The following is a 17637-nucleotide window of genomic DNA, read 5'->3' as shown; positions in this document are numbered from 1 at the left end:
GGGACGTGAGAGAGAGGGACGTAGGAGAGAGGAGAGGGGATGAGGGAGAGGAGGATGTGAGGAGAGAGGAGGGATGAGAGGAGAGGAGGGACGAGAGAGAGGAGGACGAGAGAGAGGAGGGACGAGAGAGAGGAGGACGTGAGGGGAGAGGGAGGGATGAGGGAGAGGAGGGACGTGAGAGAGAGATGGGGACGTGAGGGAGAGGAGGGATGAGGGGAGAGAGGGGATGGGGAGAGGAGGGATGAGGGAGAGGAGGGGATGTGAGGGAGAGGAGGGGATGTGAGGGAGAGGAGGGATGAGGGAGAGGAGTGGGGATGTGAGGGAGAGAGGGACGTGAGAGGAGGACGTGAGAGAGGAGGGACGAGAGAGAGGAGGGGACGTGAGGGGAGAGGAGGATGAGGGAGAGGAGGATGGGATGTGAGGGAGAGGAGTGGGATGTGAGGGAAAGGAGTGGGACGTGAGAGAGAGGAGTGGGACGTGAGGGAGAGAGTGGGATGTGAGAGAAAGTGTGTGTGTGTGTGTGTGTGTAAAAGAGGAAATGGGAAAGACAGAGAAATACGTACTTACAGACAGACAGTAAATGGGGAGAGGAAGGGAAGAGAGAGAGAGAGAGAGAGAGAGTGAAGCTTTTAGAGATATTATGTTTGAATAATGGTGAAGAATTAGATTTAACTCTCTCTCTCTCTCTCTCTCTCAACAGCTATTATTACACCTGCACATAACGATATAATTAACCTTTATACAGTCTCGGGAGGGGGCAGGGCAGGGAGTGAGGATCGAACCCCTGGCCTCAACTTTGCCTTCCTGCCATCCATTCCACGGAGCCGAGATTAATCCGTGATGTAATCCAGTAATCGCAGTGTAATCGGCCCGTTATTCACCTCTTTTATGGGGATTTATCCTCTGATTATATGTTGGGGAAGATTACGTGTGGGGGACGTAATTGTTGGGGAGGGAGGAGGTGGAGGGAGAGGTGGAGGAGGTGGAGGAGGTGGAGGAGGAGAGGGAGGTGGAGGAGAGGAGGGATGGAAAAGGAGACTCTCTCTCTCTCTCTCAAGCCGACCTCTTATATCCCAGTAATCCCACCGGTAATCTCTCTGCCACATGCTAATCTTTTATCAGACCCTCAGAGACGACCCAACCCTTTAATAACCATCAAATTTGAGTCTTAATAGGGTACAGTTACGCCACGGTAATTGGTTGTTGTTACGTAATTGCTGCAGCCAGGGATAAGCGCCTATTTTAATCTAAACTAGACCAATTAAAACCTGAAGCGTTATACTACTGCTGGCCCCGTTGTTGCGTCTCTCTCTTGGATACAGATATAAAAAAATCAGTGGAACAGTTTTAAAAGTCTGCAGCTCAACAAATGTTAATTCGTGCTTTTTGTAAATTCCAACAGCCTGAGTTATAATTTCAAATGTCAGGAACACCAAAAGTTTCCTCGGTATTTTAGTAATGCAGACCCGTAAAAAGAATGAAACCTAATGAATGCTATATATATATATATATATATATATATATATATATATATATATATATATATATATATATATATATATATATATATATATATATATGTGTGTGTGTGTGTGTGTGTGTGTGTGTGTGTGTGTGTGTGTATCAGTATTGTGTGAATATTGTTTTTAGGGCGGCAGTAGAGAACGTGTTGAAGCATGTTTGGCTAAATCAGCTGACTGAATGTAAACAATAACAAAAAATTATCAAACGTCAACAATAATAGAAAACAACTGATAGTATATAAACAAAAACATTACACTGCTGATCAATTGTAAATAAACACATTAACTAAAACACGTGACTGTATTTGATTATTAATTAAAAACATCTAGTCGAGTTTCAACACACACACACACACCTATTTAGGCTTAATTTGTTCATAAAAGAAAATAAAGAACAATCAAAATACAGTAAAAATCTCTCTCTCTCTCTCTCTCTCTCTCTCTCTCTCTCTCTGTAGTATCGCTCATGCATATATCTCTCTCTCATTTTCGTTCATGCATAATTTTTCATCTTTCTTTTCTTTCTCTTTGATGTTCTTTTATTTTTTCTACGTCGTTTTCTTTCGTCTTGTTGCAATAATCTGCCGTAACCTCTTGACTACACACACACACATTCGCCCAAATACATACATACATACATACATACATACATACATACATACATACATTGAGCCTCTGTTAGTACCGTTGTTACCTGAACCTTTTTAATTAACAGGTAAAAATACAGGTGACCATCATGATGGCACTCTGTTTAATGAATGGTATGTATGTGTGATGTAATGGTCAGCATGCTCGCCTCGCAAGCGTGTGGACCCGGGTTTGATCCCCGTGCAGGGTGAAACTATGGGCAAGTTTCTTTACGCCATTTGCCTCTGTCTACCCAGCAGTAATTGGGGACCTGGATGTTAATTTATTCGCGGATCGTACTCCGGGGTAATGGTTAGCCAGTGCAGTTGGCGAGTTGTCCGGTCTTCTCGGACTATTCCTTGACACTGGATCATGCAGCTCGTTAACTCATGGTGTGGTTATTGTGTTGGCGACAGCTTCTACACCTTAAACAAATTCACGCCTAAGTGGCCCTTGGGCCGCCCATCCTCGTTACACGAGGGGACAACCATTATATTTATTATGTATGTTACAAACACACGAATACACACATTCACTATAACCCAATTAAAAAACAAACAAAGTCACAACTAACCATCAACAACAAACAAAGTCACAACTAACCATCAACAACAACAACAAACAAAGTCACAACTAACCATCAACAACAACAACAAACACCACAGGAATATTCTCATATATGTCTTCCTTTAAGACTCATGGAGATAAATTAAGAGAAATTATCTCTTAACTCAACCAATGACGATTAATGAAGTGAAAGAGATAAACAACAATGACGATGATGATGACGTTGGTGGTGGTGAGAGGAGACACACACACACACACACACACACACACACACACACAAATAAACTGTGCTAATTGAGGTTATGTGATGCTGCTGTGCCGAGTGTCCTGTTGCTGATGATGAGGAGGCGGGGGGTGAGGGGTGAGATGGAGGGGTGAGAGGTGGGGGTGGGGGTGAGGGAGGGAATGTGAAGGGTAGAACGTTAGGTGAGATGGAGAAAAATTGAGAACGAAAGAGGAATGTGAAGGAGGGTAAGAAAAAGAGAGAGAGAGAGAGTGAGAGGGTTAAGGAAGGGAACGAAAGAGAGAGAGAGAGAGAAGGAAGGACACGTCAGGTCATATTAATAGGAAGGGCCAGGTAGAGGCAGGTCAGGTCAGGTCAGGTCAGGTCAGCGCGTGTCCCTACCTGACCTGTCGTGATTTATAAACGAAATGATCATTAAACCAGGTGGCAGATAACCACAACCAATCAGCATCACGCTTACATACGATGTCTTGTTGTCTAGCCAATCAAATCACAGCTCTGCCTTAATTGGATAGGTGAGATGAGTCGTTAATATGTAAACATAACAACTGATTGAGGGCCTGGCCTTGTCTCAGTGCCTGGCCTTGTCTCACAGTGCCTGGCCTTGTCTCAGTGCGTGGCCTTGTCTCAGTGCCTGGCCTTGTCTCACAGTGCCTGGCCTTGTCTCACAGTGCCTGGCGTCTTGTCACACAGTGCAGCTCTGGCCTTGTCTCACAGTGCGCCTGGCCTTGTCGCACAGTGCCTGGCCTTGTCTCACAGTGCCTGGCCTTGTCTCACAGTGTCTGGCCTTGTCTCACAGTGCTTCAATATCTTGTCTCACAGTGCTCAGTCTTGGTCTCACAGTGCCTGGCATTGTCTCCACACAGTGCCTGGCTCTGTTTGACAGTGCCTGGCCTTGAAACAATTTTGTCCCTGCAAAAAGTTTGCCTGTCTCAGCGTGCCTGGAATACCTTTAGTCTCACAGTGCTCATTTTGTCTCACAGTGCCTGGCCTTGTCTCACAGTGCCTGACACCACAACAGCAAAAACCCGAACCTACTGACGTACAACCATTATCACTCTTACCCCCCTCCCCCCATCGTTTGTTAAGCTGGTCATTAGCGACTCTAATTGGTCTGTCACCACGAGGACAAACTACCTCTCCTCTCTCCCTTAAACAACCCTGAAGTATAGACCATTACTCTACCCAGACAAGTTTTAAACATTATTTTTTTCCCTTTAATCTTAATCATTAATAGAACAGTTTATGTATCGATCAATTATTCCTAATGTGTCTATGTTCGTGTGTATAGACATAGAGATGGTAAAGAAATGAGGGAAATGTTAAGGAAGGTTAATGTTACTTACACACACACACACACAATAACCCCCATCTCTCCCTATTTAAACAGTCCTCAATCACTCATTGTATAATCATTCAGTCAACACCACACCCTCTCTCTTCCCCTTAAACTTTGCTTCCAACACGACTGTTACTCGGTCCCTCAAAAGACTTCGGGTCAATCCTCGTGTTTGGATGTTTGGGCCGCAGAAGCTATCACTAAAACTTTTCTCAATCACCGTCTTGTTCACCGTGTTTGAATTCATTAACGATGGTGGACAATTATTAGGAGTGTGTTAAGGGTCGTTCAGTCTACAGTGTGTGTGTGTGTGTGTGTGTGTGTGTGTGTGTGTGTGTGTGTGTGTGTCGGTCGGGGGAAGCCTTAGAGAAATCGGCACGTTATTAAATCCAATATTACTGCCACCACTACCATCATCACCACCACTACCATCATCATCACCACCACTACCATCACCACCACCACTACCATCATCACCACTACCACCACAACCAAAACTACTAAGAACCACCAATACCACCAACCACCAACCACCAGCCACACCAACCACTACCACCAACCCCAACCACCCCCACCAAGCAATCAACCACCATCGACTAATCATATATCATATAACCGAGGCTAAAGTTTATACAGCTGTTAGGGGCCAGTGCTGTGGGAGTCAACAATGGTATACCAACTTACACTACTCGAGGGGGTGGGGGGAGGGGTAGTTGTGATTGTGGTAGTGGTGGTAGTTGCGAGTGTGGTAGTACTTGTGATTGTGGTAGTAGCGGTAAGAATAGTGGTAGTTATGATTCCGGTAGTGGTGGTAGTTGTGATTCTGGTAGTAGTGGTAGTTGTGGAGGTGACTCTCTCTCTCTCTCTCTCTCTCTCTCTCTCTCTCTCAAAGGTAAACACACTACATAAAATAAAAAATAACCCTAGATAAAAAATAATAATAATAATAATAATAATAATAATAATAATAATAACATTAATAATAACAATCATTTTCACTTAACATATTACACTACCGATGTTAATTAAAATAACTACAACATTACTGATACTTAACAATATTTAAACATTTTCATTACTTGACACTAAAAGTAATACGAGTTTGGTATTTACCCGAATGAGCTGACATTACTGATTATGTTTATCCCTTGGTAAATGTCAGCATTAAACTGTCAGCCGCCTCTCACTCTAACAAGGGTCAGATGTGTCAGTCTTTTTTAATGCCAGCTTCAATAATTTCCTGGCAAGTAGAGAATTTTTGTCTTCAACCCTTGTCAGTAATCTTAAAACTACGATTCTCAAAGGTTACTTGGGTTAGGTTAGATTAGGTTATGTAGAGGGGTAGAGGTGGAAGAGGTAAAGGGATGAGGAGTGAAAGAAAGGGGGTGAATAATTAAGGGAAAAAGGGAGAGAAAGAGAGAGTTAAGATTCTCAAAGACTCTACAAGATGAATAGTATTTCTCGGAAGTGAAGATGTAAAAATGTGATATATATAGATAGCTCTTTGACTTTGTATGTATCCTTGTATATATATATATATATATATATATATATATATATGTGTGTGTGTGTGTGTGTGTGTGTAGACTACAGAATTACACACCAGGTATTCCCACCGCCATACCTGTGCACGTCAGCAGGTAATAACCCCAGCCAGGCAAAATTCACCTCACAGCCAGGAATTTCTACAACATTAACATACGGAAAATACATTTTATTACGCGCGCACACACACACACACACACACACACGTCAGTACTTCCGTCAAAGCTTTCTATTATCGTCTCCACCTCCTCCCCGTCGTAGCAAGTCCCTCGGGAGATCCCACGCCTGAGTTCCATAAATAAGTTACACAACATTCATACTTCCTCAACCCGACCTGATCTTCCTCCTAAGCTGTTACACAACGAGGACTCATACAGAAGACGTAACAGAGGGCGTACAAGACTTATTCTCTCCCTCTCTTACATCACATGAGGCGTTCAACACACTGACCCTCCCTCAACTATCTCTGATTATCACCATGACCTCATCTGTCAGTTTAGAACGAAGCTATTACACTAACAATTGCTCTTCGACACTACAACCGCATCCAGACCATACGACCACGTACTGATCACTAGAACAGCAGCACCAACCATTGTAAACACCATCAACAACTCGTATATAACTTGTGTGTTCATTCCTTGACAATCTCACTTTTGTGCTGTAACTATGCTGAAATTCCTTGTTAAATGTCCCTCTTCTATTGCATTATATATATATATATATATATATATATATATATATATATATATATATATATATATATATATATATATATATATATATATATATATATATATATATATATATACCAATTACATAATGTTTATATTTTCAGCTTACGGCACACACACATCCACACCCACACACACACACCCACCCACACACACACACACTTAACATTTTGTCATTTGAGGATATGTTTTGTATTTTATATATGGTAAAATTAGGTTAGCTTAGGTTAGGTTAGAAGTGTCGCTTTTAATCTTATAGTTACCCCTTCCTGTGTGTCTCTCTGTGTACATGAGTGTATCACCCTCGTCATATTGCTAACAACCCAACTACATTACGAGGACACATTTAACAAGGCCATTTGTCTTAGAGTTACTTATGACAACAGCAACTAACCCCCCCCCCAGGCCTGTGTTTTATGCAAGAGCTGTATGTGACTCTCTCTCTCTCTCTCTCTCTCTCTCCCACAACCTCCTCCCTCTCAACCATTTTATCCACGTCACCACTCCTCTCACCCTCCCTCTCAACCCTTGTCACCCACCTCACCCTCCCTCTCACCCCACTCACTCACCCATCACCCCACTCACTCACCCATCACCCCACTCACCCACCCTCCCTCTCATCGCCGTGGGAAATGGACAGTGGTGTCTGAACCCTGTGTATGTGTGTGTGTGTGTGTGTGTGTGTATGTGTGTGTGTGTGTGTGTGTGTGTATGTGTTTTTATTCAGTGATAAATTCATATGACACTCTCTCTCAGAACTCGCAATTACGGACTGTATTTTTTATGTACCTGTATTTTTTGCTGTTACCTACATAAAGTATTCCTGTACCTGACAATATAATGTGTATTTCTATACATATAGGCGTATTATGTATATTTTTAAACCATTGTATGTATATGAATTATTGTATGCTGGTATATGTACGTGTGTGTGAGTGGATAGATAGGTGGACTTGGTATACATACATACATACATACATACATACATACATACATACGTACATACACACATACATACATCCTTCACTCCACACCGCCCACTTCATTCAACACTGCTCTCTCTCTCTCTCTCTCTCTCTCTCTCTCTCTCTCTCTCTCTCTCCTGCACTTCTTTCATTGATCGCCCACTTAATAAAATATAAATAGAGCCAGAAATGAAGGCAGCACGGAATTCAAGATGGCCGCCAGACTGCCTTCGTGTAAGCTATAAATTCTATCACTTTTTTCTTTTCCATCGACTTTTGCAACATTGATAGTGTGATTGATTTCCCGTGAGTGTGTCGTCTGCATGTTGCATCGATGTTGTGTGGGGGGGGGAGGGGAGCTGGACAGATATGCAGACAGAGAGGGACAGAAAGGGATAAAAAGACAGACAGAATAAAGAGAATGAATGAAAAAGAGAAATGTTATAATCCTGTTTGGGGGAACGCTGAACACAGACAGACAGACAGACAGACAGCCTTCAGCCCAGCCATGTACCGGTGGTCTGAAGTCCTGGTTGTAACTCTCTCTCTCTCTCTCTCTCTCTCAAACTGTTACTATTTGCAATAAGCAGTTTTCGTACCAACTATAGCAGTTTAAACCACCTGGATGTTGAGTCATTAATCTTGCTCATTTCCTCCCAGGTTCTGTGTGTGTGTGTGTGTGTGTGTGTGTGTGTGTGTCTTTTTTTCCTGAAAATTTGGGAAATAAACCAGCTCTTGGCAATTCAAGGGAACATTAATCGAGAGTTGGCAACTCAAAGTAACATTAATCGACTCTTGGAAACTTAAAGTAACATTAATCGACTCTTGGCAACTCAAAAGTAACATTAATCGACTCTTGGCAACTCAAAGTAACATTAATCGACTCTTGGCAACTCAAAGTAACATTAATCGACTCTTGGCAACTCAAAAGTAACATTAATCGACTCTTGGCAACTCAAAGTAACATTAATCGACTCTTGGCAACTCGTCTCTCCTAACAAGTAACAACCTTCTTTCCCACGGTATTATAAACACTGTTCTCTCTCTCCCTCTTTCTCTCTCTCTAACACATGCGGTAGGGGTGGAGAGAGGATGGGGAATGGTGGTAGAGAGATATAGAGAGAGAGATAAAGAGAGAAAAGTATAACTGGTAACACATAAACCGACTCAACTTAAACCTTGTGATGTCAAAACTCAAAAAGACTGGCCCCAGGGGTACCAACTTGACCTCCTCAAAACAAGCCCCACAATTACCAATGAAATAATTACTTCGCTCCTCAAATCACTGATATAGACATCAGTAAATACCCTAAGCATATATTGAAGTCAAATAGGTAGAAAATAGTGAAAAAATTGGATAAATAGGGAAGATTATGATTATTATTAGATAGAAAGACAGTTGGTACCCCTGGCAGGAGCTCAAAACTCTTGAATATAAGTTTGTTTTGGAGTTTTAGTGTGTGTGTGTGTGTGTGTGTGTGTGTGTGTGTGTGTGTTGTTCCGCCTTAACAGACAGTCTCCAGTAGTCTGTATGTCTGTCTGTGATTGAAATATGAAATTGCCATTGAATAATATTTTAAATTCCACAAAATCAGACGTTATTCTACATTATTCCCTTATTTGGACCACTTAACACACTTACAGACCCACTTAACATACACTCAACACACCCACTTATACACTTAACTCACCCACTTAACACTCATCACCTAATCAACACCCTAACACACCCACTTACACACTTATCACGCACACTTAGTACACACACACACACTTAACACACCCACTCACACACACATAACACACTTACACACTTAGTACACATACTTATCACACCCACTTAACACTCACATACACCGCGAAATTAGCACCAATATTCACAGAGGCAGTTTTAACACACCAGGCGGCTGGGTTGTGCTAATTCTTTCATGTTTTCCCGCTGTAATTCTCTGTTTCAAGAGACTACTGAATTTTAGGTCCTGTTGAATTAATAACGAACATGCTCGGTGTGTGAGTGGGGAGGGAGAGGGAGTGGGGAGAGGGAGAGGGAGTGGGGAGCGAGGGAAAGAGGTAGATAGAAAGAATAACAATGTTTAATAGAGACCGACAAAGGCAGATACAGATATATAAAAACCAAAACACAGAAAAGACAGACAGACAGACGGCAAGAATAGTAATTAAAAAGAAGAGGAATTAATGACAGGAAGACAGATAAACGGGAGCTCATTGGCCACTCGGGATCCAATAGGCAAACAGGTTTAATTAAAGACATTGCGGCATAACCAATGAGGCAGCAGAACCACGCCAAGTTGGTGTTTATTGGCTGCCTGGCATCCACCAAGCCCTCGTGACTGCACAACTACGTGGCTGATTGGCTGTTTGAGGAACCAATAACAAAACAGTATCTCATCGGGAAGGCTTTCTTACTGGCTACTCAGGAGACCAATAAGCCAGCAGCCCCCTCGCTGGGAAGGAGCTGATTGGCCATTGGCATACGAAATAAGCCAATTGCATCACCTGTAAATAACACCAAACATGTCACGGCTTTCCTATTGGCTATATATTCTGGGCAGTATGTAAGCTGAGCGATGATTGGCTCCTAGATGTAGAATACTTCTTAGGAGAAAGGTTTTAATTGGTTAATGACTTACTGCACACGTTAAGTAAGGCGTTGATTGGTTCTATCTCCCTCCATCGTCCCCATCCCGGACTAATAATAAGATATTATTTGTATTATTTATTATTTAGAATTTATGAACACTTCTCTGACATGTGAAATATTTATTATATCATAAGACTGTAATACCTTACCTAACTTAACCTAACCAACCTAACCTAAGCTACCCTAACCTGACCTAACCTAACTTAACCTAACCAACCTAACCTAAGCTACCCTAACCTGACCACTTTGCACTTTAACTGGGGGGTTTCGCCCGGGGGCTTTTGTCCGGACCCGGTGATTATACTTGTAGTGTAGATGGTGTAGTGTACAGTAGATGGTGTAGTGTAGTTGGTGTAGTGTAGATGGTGTAGTTGGTGTAGTGTAGATGGTGTAGTGTAGTTGGTGTAGTGTAGATGGTGTAGTGTAGATGGTGTAGTGTAGTTGGTGTAGTGTAGATGGTGTAGTGTAGATGGTGTAGTGTAGTTGGTGTAGTGTAGATGGTGTAGTTGGTGTAGTGTAGATAGTGTAGTGTAGATGGTGTAGTGTAGTTGGTGTAGTGTAGATGGTGTAGTGTAGTGGCTGTAGTGTAGAGGGTGTGGTGTAGACGGTGTGGTGTAAATGGTGTGGTATAGATAGTGTAGTGTAGACGGTGTAGTGTAGATGGTGTAGCGTGTCGGTTTAGTTCTGACTGACATCATCAACTTGGTGGGCTGCAGTGGTACCAACGACAGTGTAACAAGATGGTTGAAGCTAAGTGAATCGCTTTTTGTCACCCACACCAGAGCCCACCCTCTCCTCCCGCCCACACTACAGCCTACACCCTCACCCATCCTCTCCTCCCGCTCACACACTCACCCACCCTCTCCTCCCGCCTTCAACCTCACCCTATCCCACCCCATCTCCTCCTGCCCACACCCTCACCCGCCCTTACCTCCCTCCCACACCCTCACCATCCCTCTTCTCCCACCCACACAAGTCATAAACACAGCAGACAGAACAATAAACAAATTTGCCAGTCTTGCAGTGGTTGCAAGTCACCATGACAAAATACAACTTTCTACCATCAATGAGAACAATTAACACACACACACACACACACACACACACACACACACACACATACATACATACATACATACACACAATAACACACAGACAGGTATACACATACATTCAAGGTCACCGTTGCCATGAATAAGTTGTGATAGAGACCTGCATTATAAATTCATCTGCCCGCATGACAGCACCTTATACGTGTCACCTCTGGCCCTGACGACAGCTGCGGTGACTGTCCCTCACACACACACATAACTCATACGTACACATACACACAATTTAAACATACATACATACACACAATTTAAACATACATACATACACAACTCATACACACACAACGTAACTTAATGTATACTGTACTCGTCCAGACTGTGTACAGTATATGTCACAGTCAGTGTGCAATTAGTCACTTCTTGATATGACTAGTCGTCTTGTGTAATGTAAACTAACTTAATCTAATTTTAACCTATCCAAACCTATTCTATCCTATCCTATCCTTACCTACCCTAACATTAGATGGGTTAGGTTAGGCAAAACCAGTTTTGGTTAGATTAAATTAGGTGTCCTAATGAAACCTACCTACCCTAACCTAACCCAACCTAACCTAACCTACCTACCCTAACCTAACCCAACCTAACCTACCTACCCTAACCTAACCCAACCTAACCTACCTACCCTAACCTAACCCAACCTAACCTAACCTACCTACCCTAACCCAACCTAACCTAACCTACCTACCCTAACCTAACCCAACCTATTCTAACCTGACCACGACGAACTTAACTAATCTAATGTTCCGTTAAGCTATGGTAGGCTTGGCTTCATAAATATAGTATACAATTGGTTTTGCTATGTTAAACTAGATTAAAATTGTTTACATTACACAAGTTGACTAGTCATTACACGAAATGACTAATTACACACTGACTAACATACCTGTATATTCAGTACCTCCGTGTATTTATCACCTCGGATATAACCGCGTATAGTCAGCCATATTCCAAATCCAAAAGCACACACACTCACCCACTTACTCCGTCAGTCACTTATTCATTAACTCACTCGGGCACTAACTCACTCACTCACATGCACTGACACTCACTCACTCAACAGTCATACTCACCACACTCATTCACTCCGTCAATCGCTCACTCTCTTATTGACAGTCACTTATTCACTCGCTCGCTCACTCATCCACACGGACTCATTAACTCACCTGGTTTAGCCCTCACAGGTACAGCAGATGTCCTCAAAATAGCTTCACTAAGTTCAGTTAGGGTTGCCCCCCTCGGGTAGGTGGGGGGTGGAGGGGGAGGGTAGGATACTGCGAGTCAACCCACGAGTGTGTTTTGTCACTGAGCACTTTACCGTGGCGCAATTCGCTATGACTCACAGAGTTTAAGAGCCGTGTGGGTACGGTGTTAGGAGGAAAGTAACGCACGTCCTCTTGCAGCAACTACCAGCACACTACTGAGTCTGGAGTCGTCTTCCTCCTTCCACAGTCAATGCCACTGGCAACTATAGTGCCCCGCTACGAGACACACCGCGCCAAACTTTTCTCTTCATTTCACTCCCAGCACTAATAATCCGCCCCTCTCTCTCGTTCTTTCTCTTTGAAATCCTCATTAATATCGTATCAACCTTTCTCAAAATGAACGAAAGTTGAGGAGAACGTCTCTCGAATGTATGGTGGTCGTGGTCCAATATTTACGACTTGGCAACTACAGCCGCGCCAAACCCGGCCTGGCCGCGTGTTGCCGACTACTGTTTTTGTTGGCGCTGCCCTGCCGTTCACGACTTGGAGATTGGAGTTTGTTGTAACTAATGTGCGCGAGACTAATGTGAATGATGGAATATTCTTAGCTCAGTCTACTCTATGCTGACAATCATCATGACCATAGGCTCCTTGCACGATAAGCTGAGACTTACTGAATATTCCAAACTCAATTCTGAAACGAGCACGATGGGTAGTTAGAATTAAATGTTGTCACTGTCAAGAATTTTTAAACGCTGTTCAATAGAGCTTAGTTCTTATACTACAAAACGATTTAAAGAACACGTTTTTATTTTCTACGTTAAAAATTATTCCAAATCGTTTCTTCTATCTTGAACTACTGAAGCTGTAAGCAACATCTGTAAACACGTAGATCATGTTCATGTTATACAGCTTCAACGCTTCACAATTAAGGTCTCTAAGTGCATATTTTCTGTTAGTGAATGAATATAGTGATGAACAATATTTAAAGTAGGAAACACATCTCTCTCTTCCTCTCTAAATATCGTCTGTGTCTTGACTCTTGAGAGGTCAATAATAATCTTTTCCTAAGACGGCCAAACTTTTCCTCCTGTGTACGTAATGAGTCCTTCTCTACTGCGGACTCCCGGGTAAAAACCTTAGCTCAAGTATGTTAATTAAGTATGCTAATGACCCTCAGTGTGGCCACGCCAGTTACATGTTATCATTCTGGCTCTTAACGTGAAAATCTTTACTGTTATCAAATGTTTTATTTCCGTCAAAATTATTAGGAAATTATTTTAAAAAAAATCCTTAAGGAGTGTCTAACAATACTGCACATACAAAATTATTAAATTTCTCGACAAATATGTATAAACTTTAATACAAGGAATACATAGAAATGCGTGATTCATGAAACAAACCTGTATTTAGCACTACTGTATTATTTTCAAAGTTATTCACATTTCTTAGATTTATGATGTCTCACAGTGTACTGTGTATATTTTTTATAAACTCTGTATATTATTTAAGATACCTGTCGACTTATTATCAAACACAAAAATAAAAATATCCCTACAATATTCATTGTTGTAATACCACGAGCCTCCTTTACGCCGCTTACCCAACATCCACCACTGGTTACCAGCGGCCAGGTCGTATGTACAGAAGCAGTAGATGTCTCACAAGAGTCGTCGAATTACTCTTGGCTGTCCTGCCAGTCTCCGGTAGTTTCCCGACGATCGGTATCAGTGTAAAGACAAACAACAGGCAGGTAGATTTCCACCAGGTCACAGAAACACACTTGTGCACTGTAGTCTTCTTTAATAAACAGTAATTTTTCACACCACTGTTCACAGGGTAATGTCTTCATAGCTAGACTCAACACTTCGAAATATACTCAGCACATTACCAGTGTACAATTCCTTAGACTTTTCACTTTATATTGCTCACAACAATTAAACAATAATTGCACAATAATTATCTCCAGATGTCCTACTAGGCTTGTACTTCACACTCTGAGCAGAAACAGTCCATTAACTGACAAGGCCGCACGTTGCTGCTTATATACCTCATCAGATGATCCTAGAACACCATAGCACAGCCCAGACAGGTCGAGGAAGTTCTAGTACGTTCTCCTCTGATCGAAGCTTACAATTGTTGGTACAGGGTATATCATAACAAAAATTATGCAATACTTTCCAGAAAATTCTTACCTAGGTAATACATCAATATATACAAGAAATTTTCCCTAAACTTCCCAAAATAACTGTTGCTTGGAATAGAAAATATCAGAAAACTTAGTTTACAAACATTATAGTACCAAATTATGCCTCGGCATAACAATATCCCCTCCCTAATCCTTGTGTTGTCCTGACACACCTATTCACTGTATACAGTTCATAAACTGTAATAGGAGAGGACGGCAGTTAGCTGGGGGTGATGGGGCAGAGTTCTGCCAAACTATTGTGTTAGTTCCCTTTAAAACTAACTCACAGGGCAAATAAATTAATCTCACTTACACCACTGGTCGAATCATCCATTTTCATGACATAAAGAGACTGATTGCCACTACCATCGAAACCATACTTTGTAATCGGTTCAAAGCAGATGGGACTGTCGTGTCCTGCATTAAATCTTAACAGGTATGCTACAGTATTTTTCTGAGTTAACAGTAGCCGTGTAGCTGTATGATCAAGTAACCTCCACTTTAAAATCGGTGATTATGATATTTGAAGGATAACCTGTCATTTTAACATGTAACAAACTTTTATAGGATGGGAATATTTTACAGTTTCTTTCTTTAAGAATGGTACGAAAATAATTGTAAGTACTGTACTCTTGCTCATATTCGTAGTCATCACTTCTGCTAAAACTTCATGAGGAGTTAATGGAGTTTCCGGAATAATTTCTACCTTTTTTAACATTTTTGTTGGTCTCGTTGGAGTTGTTGGGGCAGCCTCTGTACAAATCTTGGCAGCATCAATTCTCCCAGACTCCCTAAGTTTAATTTGTGCTGCGCTACATAAGTTCGTCAGTTGATGTTTCCTTCCTTAAAGGTTGTGTTTTTTTTTTCCTTTTAGATCTTTCACTGGCGTTTTTGAAGTCGATTTGTCTCCTCCCCCGTTTTGATGTGTTTGTATCACTGTTATCTGTGTTCAATATATGGTTGTCAGGCTGTAATTTTATAGCCATATCTAGGTGTACAGACGCCTCAGTGCACTGAAAGCTCTCTCGCAACTACAGCTGCTGCCTGGCACTGTCAGGGTAACTTGTATTATTGCTTTAAGTGATGGTAATAATCTGTATTCACTTATCATGTCCTGACTGGCCTTACCAGCCCCTTTTCTGCGGGCTAAATAATGCTTCGCTACTGTTAGTTCCTCAGATTTTAACTCTATGATATAATGACTGGCAATGACTGAGAGGCACTGCTCGGACAAAAAAAATCAGAGGTAGGGCTGCAAGCCTAAATTCCTCTTAACAGATCAACATTTACACTCGAAAACCGATGATCAATCTCATTTATCATCTGGTCCAGGCATAAATAATATAACTTGTCCCTAACAGTTTCTATAAGATTGTCACTGTGAGGATAAACACAACAGCTGAAAAGTTCCATTACAAATAGAAAAATTTGAATGGATGGCGTTTCCTGTTATTCATAATTCTTTATAAACTTTGCTCTCCCCACATTCAAATATATCAATAATGTAGCAGAAACACAAAGAACGTAATATTACTTATATTAAATGGAATCTGACGAAATCACAGCAGCACAATAACACACAAGCCTCGTGCGGCACTAGCTTCAGTAAGAGGGTTGCCAGGCGATGCCATATTTGCCAATTATCGCCAGAAATTTTGGATCTTGATCACATATTTGCAGCTTCCGGAGAGTAAGTGGAAAACGTGTTTTCCAGCTTTGTTCAGTATTCAGATACGACACAATCTTTATTTTTATATCAGGATAAGTGGGGAATTGTGCTTTTGTTACATGTCAGGAAAAAAAAGGTCAGGGGCTAATCATAAAAGAACTGGGGTTTAAGCTCCGGAAGCCCGAGTCTAACAACGCCAATCAGCTGATTCACTTGAACTCTCCCTAATCCCAAGTCATCTCGACTAAGGATTCATGACACCTGTACTGTCTATGTACACTCTCAGTAAACGTAAATATTAAATGACGATTTTGCTGAATAGATATACTATCTATCTATCAATCTATCTATCTATCTATCTATAACTCCCCACTTATTAGGACCAGCAGCAATTGTATTAGAATGCAATACATATATAATACTTGTGTTACTCATTAAAAAAGTACATTTTCTTCGATACTTAATTTAAAGAAAACAAATTAAAATTTAGGGTAACTCTTTCTTTTCAAGTTTCAAGCTCATTATATCACTTTCCTCAGCCAGGTGTTACGTGCTGATGTTGTATCGTGCTGAAGGTACTCTGGGCATGCGCAGTCCCATCAAAACATCTTCGAAGGCTGAGGAGTGCTGATATTACACCTCAGAATAAAATGTTAGGATAGGTTAGGTTAATTAGGTTAAGTTACTTTTATTATTATTTTAGGTTAGGTTAGGTTTTTGTTCGAATTGCGTATGCCCAGAATATTTTAAGCATGATATAGTCTCAGCCTTTGACGTGATCAATGTATACCTCTACCCCAACTTTGTGAGGTTAGGTTAGGCTGGTTAATCTTTAGGTGAAATAAGCTAGGGTGGAAATTCTTCAGGTGATCCACTATTATTACTATTATTATTATTAGTAGTAGTAGTAGTAATAATAGTAGTATATATATGTTTTATGTGTGTGTGTGTGTGTGTGTGTGTGTGTGGTACAAAAGTCGACCACCAGAAAGGCGCCAAAGAGTCACCCAACACGTGATGCTAAAATATTCATAGTTTACCTTCTTGGTCCTGTGTTTGAAGAGGCGGACGTAAAGCGCTTATCCCTCTCGCTGTGCTCGTGTTGTTACGTCACCATATTGAGTTGTTCGATTCATGTTGGCGGTTTTTGGTCGAAGTGACTTCCTGTTGACCTTCATTTGTATACCTGCACTGTCTAAGTATATTATTTTACGGTCGGTCACGTCTTTGTTACATACTGTTAGCACGTACTGGGCATGC

The 17637-nt window shown here is 41.5% G+C and overlaps 1 protein-coding gene across 2 annotated transcripts in view; it reads right to left on the bottom strand.

The window, feature by feature from the left end:
* LOC121880081 (spondin-1-like) overlaps positions 1 to 12758 on the bottom strand; it is a 168985-nt gene extending 156227 nt beyond the window's left edge. Inside the window, exon 1 of one of the 2 annotated variants that reach the window (XM_042387133.1) lies at positions 12482 to 12758. The gene's annotated coding sequence lies outside the window, so the exon portion shown is untranslated. The remainder of the gene's footprint in view (positions 1 to 12481) is intronic. The other variant, XM_042387141.1, reaches the window with a different exon arrangement.
* Positions 12759 to 17637: the final 4879 nt, after the last annotated feature.

This window comes from Homarus americanus, unplaced genomic scaffold (genome assembly GCF_018991925.1).
Source record: "Homarus americanus isolate GMGI-L3 unplaced genomic scaffold, GMGI_Hamer_2.0 scaffold50564, whole genome shotgun sequence".
NCBI classification, from domain to species: Eukaryota; Metazoa; Arthropoda; class Malacostraca; order Decapoda; family Nephropidae; genus Homarus; species Homarus americanus.
Note: the sequence above shows the minus strand (reverse complement) of the source record. Positions and strands in the feature narration are given on the sequence as shown.